Source organism: Echinops telfairi, unplaced genomic scaffold, assembly GCF_000313985.2.
Source record: "Echinops telfairi isolate 266 unplaced genomic scaffold, ASM31398v2 ScPeMD7_7457;HRSCAF=8495, whole genome shotgun sequence".
NCBI classification, from domain to species: Eukaryota; Metazoa; Chordata; class Mammalia; order Afrosoricida; family Tenrecidae; genus Echinops; species Echinops telfairi.
In genome coordinates, this window is record NW_022111357.1 from 39,657,977 (window position 1) to 39,668,901 (window position 10,925).

The following is a 10,925-nucleotide window of genomic DNA, read 5'->3' on the forward strand; positions in this document are numbered from 1 at the left end:
AAATAAACCTTTAAGACCAGGGTCCCATTGCTTCCCAACCCTTCATAGGGACCACCCTGGTTTCTTGCCTTGCTACATACTACTCTTAATACAGCCAGAGAGGTCTTTCAAAAGCTGTGTCAGACCACATCTCACCTGGTCCCTAAATCCCTGTTGTGAGTTGCTTAGTGTACTCCCCAAAGTCAATGACCACCTGGACTCCAAAATGTGACCTTATGTGATCTTTGCAGGGGTAACTAGTTAGCGATCTTGATATGAGGCCACAGGGCCCTATTCCAATGGCCGGTGCCCTTCTAAGGAGTGACATAGGGAGACAGAGAAGAAAGGATTTGATAGAGTGGAGGCTTGTGGTCCTTTTTGGTCACAAGCCAAGAATTGACGGCAATCACTAGAAGCTACAAGAGGCAAAGAAGGCTTCTCCCCCAGAGCCTTTGGAGGGAATATGGACCTGAAACACCTTGATTTTTAACTCAAAGCCTTGAGAAGCGAGTGAGAGAATACTTTTCTGCCCCTCAGTGTGTGGTGATCTTTAGAAAGCCTGTGGGAAGGGAAACCGTGGTCCAGTTGACTTAGAGGGAAGTCCAAGTCCTCCATCGACAGCGCCTGGTAGATCTTACACTTACCTCTTACTGCCCACCACTTCTCCGTTGGTGTCCCACCACCTGCTGCCCTCTTCTGAAGCCACTTCTCCTTTGCTTGCGGCCCCTCTACCTAGAAATCGCTATTGCTTCTTTCCCTCTTAGCCATTGCCCAGAATATCGTACCATCTCTGGGAAGCCACCCCTGCTCATCCTACTTAGAGCCCCCTCCCTAGTCAGGAGGGGATGAATAGGGGGAGCACAAGGCCGTTTTGTTTTGTTTTTAGTTGTTTGTATGTATTTAATGAACTTTCATTTATCTTAGCCAACTTGTCGATCTCTTTCCACATTAAGTATGATGAGTTTCTTGAAAATAAATGCACACTTCTCTTTTTTCCCCTTCCCCCCCATATACTTTTCTTCTTATTTTTGACATATTTATTTATTATTGTTATTATAGATATTTGACATATTTAATTTGTAAGAATCTTTTTGGGGGGGTTAAATCATTTTACAGGGGGCTCATACAACTCTTATCACAATCTATACATCGATTGAAACAGGGATGTTTGTACATAGTTGCCTTCATTCTTTTCTGGACATTTACTTTCTATTGAGCCCTTGGTCTCAGCTCCTTTTTTTTTTTCTTTTTCTCCCCCTCTCACCGCACCCCCTCATAACCCCCTGACAAGTGTACATTGTTTTTATTTTCATCTCTCACACTGATCGCTGTCTCCCTTCCCCCATGTTTTCTGTTGTGCTTCCCCCTGTAGAGGGGTATATGGTTTGAGAAAGGGGGAACCAATCGCAATGATCGACACTTAACCACCCAGGGCATTTTTAGGGCAGTGGGACAATTCTGTGTGCTACTGTAATGGTGGGCACGTGGTATGCAATTGCCAAAATGCAGGAGGCAGCACAACACAAACTGAAGTCTTATGTAAATTAGGGAATGTGGTTCACCATGATGTGTTGGTATGGGTCCATCATTGTAACCATGGGACCACACTATTCACTGTGTGATGCAAATCACGGAGGTGCTTGGCTGCTAAGTGAAAGGTTGAAAGTTCAAATCCTTCTAGTGCGTCTTGAAAGGAAGACTTGGCAATCGACTTTGGAACTACCAGCCACTGAAAACCCTCTGGGGCCGAGCTCTGCTCGAGCACACCTGGAGCCACCTTGAGTTGACTTGACAACATCTAGGTTTAATAAAAGGAGAAACTGAGTTGAGGGGAGGGGCAACTGGCAACTCACTATACATTCTGTCCAATTTTTTTGGTAAATGTAAAAGTGCTCCAAAAAATAATGTCCATTTAAATATTATCTCACCCTCCTCTCCCCAGCGGAGCCAGCTCAGCTGTAATCAGTGTTTTCCCGCAGCAGCCAGCTTGCTCCCCTCTTGACCGGGTGGCACCAGGGGAGGATGAGGGATCTTCCAAGTGTTTGCGTAAACTGGAATGAAAAGGGAATGGCATTGGCCTGTATGAGAAATATAGATTTAAGCAATGATGAGATACCACTTCACAGCAACATGAATGACTAAATAAACAATAAATACTGGATCGCCTGTGGAGAGTGGAATGCGCATCCATTGCTGGTGGGATTGCAGAATTGCACAGCCACTGTGGCAAACAGGATGGCACTTCCTGAAACAAATGCCAATAGAAATTCCCGAGGATCCTGCATTCACACTACTTGATGTGCGCCCCAGAGAACTAGCGAACAGAAGACCGCTCTATGCCCACCCACGTGTATCGCAGCATCTTCGGTAATAGCAACAAGATGGAAACCATCAGCAACCTGTCCGTGGAGGAAGAGGTAAACTGACCCTGGTCCGGACACACCGTGCAATATTGAGCATCCTTTCAAACAGTGACTCGTTGGGGGACCTGGGACTCCGCAAAGTTGGTCGATCTCATAAAGACGAAAAGTCTACCTCACAAAGACAAACATCTCACGACCCCACTATTATAAAGGGCGGGGAAAGAGAGCCAAGAACATAACAGTTTTCTCAACAAAAGAAAAGACGCTGAAGACGAAGACAAGGCCAGGGAGGGGCGTGGGAGGGGCAGGAGGAGAGCGGAAGAACACAGCGGCAAGGTCAGAGCGTGGGTGGGAAAGAAACATCATGAAAAGAAGACAAAGAATGGACCACAAACACGGAGCAGCGCCGAGGGGCCCAGCGCTGGGATCCTGGTCCTGTTTGCATGTGATGGGCTGTGCAGCTACGTAGAGTATGTTTTTCTTCATATGTTACAGCCCTCACATAGAAGGGCGAGTATTATTCCTGCTATTTCATGGTTGAAACCGTACACAGCAGGACACCTGGACAACTAGTTCCACGTGTCCATTGCAATGATGCCGAGGGCTTTCTTTCAGTGCTGACCAGCCTCATCTCTTTTCTGAAATGTTCCTTCATCATTAGCATAAAGTCACAGCCCCGAACCTCCCTATCTAACCTTTCAAGTTTCCACTAACTTTTCAAAGCCCCCTCATTTACGCATACTTTGTGCATGTTGTTGATATTAGTTGCCCTTCAGTTGACTGCCCTTCAGTTGACTCCCATTATGGGGACGTGACGTACGTGGCCTGGTACCACGTCACCTTAGCCATCCTTGGGATGCTGGGACCCTGGATATTCGGGTTGACTCACAATCCAGGGGGTTCATCTTCATGCATGATATTGGGCAGGACTCTGTTGTCATCCATAAGTCGTCATTGGCTAGTTTTCAGAAATACCTTGAAAGGACTTTCTTGACTCTCTTAGTCTGGACACTCTGTTGAAACCTGTCCATGATGGGGTCCCTGCTGGTACACATCTGAAATGCCACTGGCATCGTGTCCAATATCACAATCTTCGAGCTTCCACAGAACTGCAAACAGACACGTGTGGGTGAATTTATGCAGATAGTGACCTACGTGTGTATGTTATTATTGTGGGGTGCCGTGAGGTCAGTTCTGATTCACGGTGACCCTTCTCCAGGGACTGGTCCCTCCTTCTTTTCTTCTCTTTCTTTTGGAGAGCGTGAATGCAGTCCCCCACTACCACAAATTATGCAGTCGAGTTTCCCACATTTGGGAAAATTGCAGGGGTCAGCACATCCAGAGTGCAATGGATAAGCCTCGCCCTGCAAAAACCACCTTCATGATCATGGTACCTCCCCTGCCAGGTAAGTATGGACTGGCCCTTCCTGATAGCATTTCTAAGGTACAAGAGAGGAAGCGTCTCCATTTTCATTTCTAGGGAGCATTCTGGTTGTACTTCTTCCAAGAACGATTTATTTGTTCTTTTGGCAGTCCACAGTAAAGTCAGTATTCTTCACCAACACATATGTGTACATCGATCTTGTATGTGAATGTATATGCATCATGTGTGTCTATGTATGTATAAACACACATATATTTTACACATGCATGTATAAACATATCACGATATAAATATATGGTGCATACATATATAAGATTCACACATATATGATTACTACATACACACACCTGTATATGAGGCATAAACATCATGAGGGTATAATGCATGAATAATCTGACTAAAAGTGACTCAGTGATCCTAAACGTCTCTGGATTTACAGGAGAATTATAATTATTATAATTCATTATGGGAGTAGAAAGCCTGATCTATCTCTCAGAGAGCGGCTGGTGATTTCTAACTGCTGACCTTGCAGATCACAGCCCAACTTGTAACCAGTGAGCCACCAGGGCTCCAGTGGACAGAGTAATATTATCCTTGCGTGACACACGTGAAGCCTATATACACATGTAATGCACACATGATGAAAGGCACAAAAATTCCATGGATGATGGAAGGTTTTCTGGGGCAAAACAGTAGCTCTGTACCGGGTCATGACCTGTTCATTTCCATGTCTTGCACAGACTGCTGATATCGCCCTTTGGATCCCCACTCTGCTTAAATGGTGCCGAGGCAGCTGCCACCTGGGAGGTTGATGGCCTATCAGTAGCTGTTTCTGCGAATAAGCAGATTGACAGAGTATCTCTCCTGCCAGGGAACATCCCATTACACAAAGGCCAGAGTCCGTGTAGTGTTGGTGTCAGCGGGTTCTCACAGCCAGAGAGGCTGCAGCCTGTGTGTGCTCTGGGTTAAGAAACCACGGAGAAGAACTGAATCTGCTCCAAAAACGACCTGCCAGATTCTGCCCTGCTTGTGACTTAGAGGCAGGCACAGAGTAGAGAGGAAGAGGATCGCCGGGTTCTTCTGCTAGAGTTCTCAATGACCAATCCACTGCCCCTTAGCATTGCTGGCAGAGGGGTGGCGGCAGGACAGGGCTGTCCCTGTCTTTGGAGCACTTCCTGCTCATGCGCATGCACTGGCGAGTTGCTAACGGATTGAGCTGACTGACCCACAAACGCCAATCGTGAGGAGGGCAACCCCCGTACCCCTTCTGGTGCTCTTATCTGGCCACACGCAGGAAGGCAGCCCAAGGGCCTTGGTGGACATGGTCTCTGATCCATGTCTAACTAGCACCCTGGTAACTCCCGACTCTCAGTGCCCAGATGGCACTGCCATTGTTAGGGCCATTGAGTCAGCTCCACCTCATGAACATACAGAATGAAGCACAACTGGCTCCTGCTCCGTCCACACACTCGGTCTTGTGTGAGCTGAGACTATTGGGTGAGCCCATCTCATGGGAGGTCTTCCTCTTCTTGACTGATCCTCTACCGCACGAAGCATGATGTCCTTCTCTGGGACTGGTTGCTCCTGATAGCATGAAGCCTTGTCATCTTTACTTCTAAGGAACATTCAGTCTATACTTCTTCCAAGACAGATTCATTTCCCCCTCCTGTGGTCCTTAATACACTCAATATTCTTAACCAACATCACACTTCAAAGGCACCAAATCTTCCAAATGTTAGGGTCTTTGAATTGAGAATGCAAGAACTTGCAATTGGTTAGCTGTAGAATCTATTCAACTCCCGGAGCTGGCTCTCCAGAAGGAACAGAGGGTAAATGATGACTGAAAGCCCCAAGGAGTCAGTAGAGGCAACCGTGGTATCATCACAACACCCTCTCAGAGGATTGGAGATGGTGTTTAATCCCCAGACCCATTTTTGGCCTTGAACGCCATTGCACCACCGCTGTTAAAATCACTGTTAGTACTATCCCCTTCCATTCACTGAATGTTTCAGTCTTCCTTGTAATAAAAATTGTACATATAATATGATCCCAGATGAGGCTAATGGCTTCACTTGGCTGCTTACTGAAAGATTGGCAGTTCAAATCCATCTAGTGGTGTCACAAGAGAAAGACCTGGTGATATGGTTCCAAAAATGTAGCCATTGATAGACCTGTAGAGCACACTTCTACTCTGACATACATGTAGTCTTTGTGAGTCAGAAGCCACTCAATGGCAACTGGGTTGGCGGATTCATTTGTAATTGTATGTATATTTCTCTTTCAGTCTCACAACCATGCTCGCTCTGCTCTTCGGGTGCTGATGTCAAGGAGCAGCAGGGTGGGAGGCAGAGAGCCTGCTGAAGGCCACAAAGAAGGGACGTGGTGAAGCTCTGCTTGGAACCTCGGTGTCTTGGGAATCAGAGCTTGCCTCCTGACCACTGAGCTACTTGATCCTCCCTGGGCCACGATCTCCTGCCACTCTAGTCTTACTTCTCTGTCTCTAGTGGGGACAGTGAGCAGCATGCCACGTTCTGCCAGGAGCTCCCTCTACCTATCTACTGGATCTGTGATGTCCTGGCTGCTAAAGGGACCTGAATGTTTACTTTGGCACCAACTTTGTTCCAGGAACTTCCTGCATGTCACCACTATTAGTCCCACAAGCACCCTTTAAAGTGGTCACTCAATGTAAGCGCCATCAAGCAGAGGCCCTTCCTCTCAATCAGTCCTGTTCTATAGATAGACACCTGCCATCAGATCGACTCATCATGATCTTCTGTGCATCGGAATGCCACCGCACCCAGGCAGCCATCATCCTCACAGCTACCATCATGTTCAAGTCCGTAGCTGTGGCAATTGTGCCAATCCATATCACTGAGGATCTCTCTCACCCTTGTTGACCTTCTATTTCCCCAAACATGGCCCTCACCTTCTGCAATCCATCACTCCTGATGAGGTGTCCAAAGCAAACAAGTCCAACAATGCACTGTGGTGATCTGTAGGGTTTTCATTGGCTAATTTTTACCAGTAGATCAAAATGCCTTTCCCAGAACTTCCAGCATCATAGCAACATGCAAGCCATCATAGTATGACAAAATGACAGGTAGATGGTGGCTGTCACATAGAGGAACCCACTAGTATGTATTGGACGTGAACCTCTACTCATCCCAATTCCCTGGTAAAGACTTTGGGACTAGTTGTATACTGCTATTTTGTGTCGTAGCCTGGACCTAAGGCTCCGCCTGTTAGGCCACCATGTCCCCTGAGCAATTCTCTTCTTGCAGTGAGGTTAGTGGACCCTTCTTTCCTTGGTGACATCTGGCCAGGAAACAGATTTCTCTGCCTCTGTGCAGACACAGCTGAATTGACCATTAAGCATTATTCTTCTAGATATCTTTCATTACAATTTATTCTGTGGTTTGATGGGCAAAAAATATCCCTGGTCCATACCTTTAATGTAATGAGGGCATTAGTAATGTGTAATGGTGGTGGAAATCGCTTTCTAATACATAAAACATAAATACGGCAAAAGTGCACAAATGAGCCATAACTCTCCCCTTTCATGGTCAATAAAAAAAGCCCCACTATCTTCCTCATTAATTTGGTACAGGATGAAACCTTGGGGCTGCTGATTTTCCAAAGTGCTTTCTGCAAAATAATGAGGCTGTTTATTAACATCTAGAAGATGCAGGAGAGCCTGTGGCCATGACAGTTTCTATAGTAACTGCAGGGAAGAATTGGAGGCACAGTCACTGGAGACTGTACCCCCCAAGCCCTTTAATTTCAGGGGCAAATCTTGGAATCAGGGACGAAGCGATGAGATCACTTGGTGTTGAGCCAGTCCACACTGGTCTTCAGGTAGGATGGAGTGAACCTGAAGTAGGCTTTGATAAGATGAGATAATGGTTTAATGCTGGTCTATATCCATTGGCGAGGCCACTGTGTGGCACAAATTGTCTGTACTTGACCATTGACCTGAACATTGGCAACACAAACTTACCCAACAGTAGTGTGGGCGATAGGCCTGATCATCCATTAAGATTACAGTCAAGAAAACCCCTGTAGACCATTTCTTCTCAGCCAGAAACAAACCAACAGCTGCTGACAGCAAAACCTACCTGCTGGACGTCATGCTATGTCTTCAAAGCCTGGCTGTTCAGGTGTTCCCTTGCTACAAAAGGACTAGAACTTGATTCTTGAGCTACTTCACACTCACGAAGATGGATAAAAAAAAAAAGACAAGCCATGTCATGTGTTCACATTGAGTTCCCATAGACTATCCTTGAGAGGAATCTCAACCTTCTTGGTGGGGAATGTACAATGGTGCAGCCACTTTGGAAAGTGGACCAGCAGTACTAGCTACAATGTTAAGCATGGAGTTAGAATTTGGTTTTTCAATTCCACTCCTAGTCATGTATCCAAGAGAAACAATAACTTGTGTACACAAAATATGTAAACCCACATAGCATCATGATTCATAATAGCTGAAGAGTGGAAACAATTCCAATGTCCTTCAATTGATGAATGAATAATCAAAATATGGCCCATCCATATCATAGAACAGCATTTGTTCATATAAAGAAATGAAGCATTGAGACATGTCACAATGTGCATGATCTTCAAAAGAACTATCCTAAATGAAAGTAATCAACTAGAAAGGACCATGCATTATATGATTCTATTTATGTATAATATATATCTAGAATTCATCCATATAGAGCATAGATTAGTGGTTGTCTAGGGCTTAAGGTGTTTGGGGAAGTGGGGAGTAACTGCAAATGGGTACAGATTTTTGCAAGTGATGAAGATACTCTAAAAGGACCATAGCGATGGCTGTACAATCTCTTAATTATACTAAAAAACATTAGATTGTATAATTTATTGATGCTAGTGAATTGTAGGGCATGTGTATCATTGCTCAATAAGCAAAATCAGCCTTAAACTTTCAAGGTTATAGGTCTGTTAATTCACTGTGGATTTCTGCCTGGCAGCCTCAAGGATGGCCCACGTCTTCCTTGATTGCTACTGTGGCCCCTGTCTCCTTAATCTCTGCTTAAATCTCTCCAGTGTCCTCATCACACGGCTCTTGCTGCCTGGGATGGAACTCTTGTGTTTGCTCTATCCTGTCCCTCTTTTGAGAGTCTAGGGTTTCCAGCCTGACCTGATCAGCTGAGGGCTCCCTGAACCCACATTTTTTGGAGTCTTTACAGTACACAGAGGTTAGTCCTTGAATCTTCAGGGACCACCTGGTGTTATTCTGGTGTTGTTTTCCATGAGTCCCTTACCTGCCCAACTAAACGGCCAGATCCTCCAGCTGAAGCAATTGCTGGGTAACACTTTGTCTATCACCCTGTGGTGCCCAGCTGGGAACTGCAAATGCAGACGGTGCTGGGGAAGCTGTGGACACATCCCTAACCAATACTAATGATGTTGTAAGAGAAAAATCCTAAGTGGGTGGTTTTAAGGAACAGAATTTTATTTTTTCACAGTTCATGACAAGGTTCACAGTTCAAATTCTGGACACTGGCTCTAGAACAGCAGTTCTCAACCTGTGGGTCGTGACCCCTTTCAGAGTCGAACGATCCTTTCACAGGGGGGTTACCTGATTCATAACGGAAGCAAAATGACTGTGATGAAGTAGCAACAAAAATAAATTTCTGCTTGGGGGGGTCACCACCACATGAGGAACTGTCTGAAAGGGCCGCGGCATCAGGAAGGTTGAGAACCACTGCTCTGGAAGAAAGCACTCTCTCTGTTGGCAGAGGGTGGGGGTCCTTGTCTCTTTCAACTTCTGTAGCCAGCCTGGCACGTTTTGGTTTCTTGGCATGACATCTATCTTCATATCCCCCCATGGCATCTATTTTTCTTCCTTTGTGCAATTTCTCTGTCTAATCTGCTCTTCTTTTTTTTTTTTTAAACTCAGAAATGATTCAGTTTAGAGTGCAGCCTATATGGCCTATATTAATATAACAAAGAAAGTCCTATCCCCACATGGAAACACATCTATGAGTATTGGTTAGAATTCTAACACGTGTGTTTGTGTGTGGCTCCCGGGAAGGGACAATTTAAATTCATACCAGAGGAAGCTCCCAGCTCCAAAAAGCCTTGAAGAGTTAAATATACTGTGGTCCTGCTAGCAGTGCCATGATTGACCCTGGGGAGATCATTTCAAATATACTAGAACCACCAGCTCTCCATTCTGCACCATCAGTTCTTCGAAAGCCTGTTGTCGGGGAAGTGTAACGCTTTGTCGTAATCCCTGGGTCTCCAGATAGTCTCTCCCTCCTTCCCGACAACTCATATTTCTCTCTTGATCTCCACTGACTCACAGAATCTATCAGCTCAGTGCATTACGCATTTGCATTTCAATTCCCACTTCCAGAAGCCGGGAAAGCCTTCGAGCTCTAGGTCTTAGACGTACTAATGGGATGTTTCCCCAAAGCATTTTAAGCAGGAGGGGAAGAGGTAGTTGGAATGTAGAGTACTTTACAATATTAAGCTGCTTCTGGAGGGAATCCACTATCAATGTTTCTTCTTTGGAAACCTTCTCTGCCAATTCTCAAACATTTTTCTTGATCAGAGTGGGCCTCCTTTTCCCTCCTGAACGGAATCTTTTATAGACTTCATGATCTAAAGCAGATGAAAGCGTCGACGCCTGCTCGTTCTGGTGCTGTAAGTCTGCACTCCAACACAGAGCCCCGACGGGGGAAAGGGAAGAACGGGAAAGTTACAGAGACAGCAGCCTCGTTGTAGGAAACTAGACATGGTCATCATAACAGGGAACGCCGGCAAGCGCTGATAGAACAAGAAGACAAAATAACCGGTCAAGATCTAGACAATCGAAACAGCACAATTAATCTCCTTGATCTCATTAACATATATAAAAGTCTGTTCCCAGCAAAGACAGAATATGCCTTCTTTACCCTTGATAAAATGGACATGGGACATTTGCCAAAGCCGACCTCTCACTGGCTTATAAAGAGAACCTCAACAAGTTTCCAAGGATAAAATAATTCAGAGAATGGTCTCTGACCACTGTGCAATTAAGCTAGAAATCAATAACAAAGGGCTAACAAGAAAATCTCCAACTGCTTAATAATGAAACCGCACATTTTCAAGTAATCTGTGGGCCAAAAGAGAAATCACTATGGAAATTTGAATACTAGACATTATTTTTAACCAAATGATAATAAAGACGCATA

At 45.3% G+C, this 10,925-nt stretch overlaps 1 non-coding gene across 1 annotated transcript; it reads right to left on the bottom strand.

The window, feature by feature from the left end:
* Window positions 1-3,594: 3,594 nt before the first annotated feature.
* On the bottom strand, window positions 3,595-3,756 carry LOC115872802. Its single transcript, XR_004048048.1, has one exon. It is a non-coding gene; the product is annotated as a U1 spliceosomal RNA (small nuclear RNA).
* Between the last annotated feature and the right edge of the window lie 7,169 nt (window positions 3,757-10,925).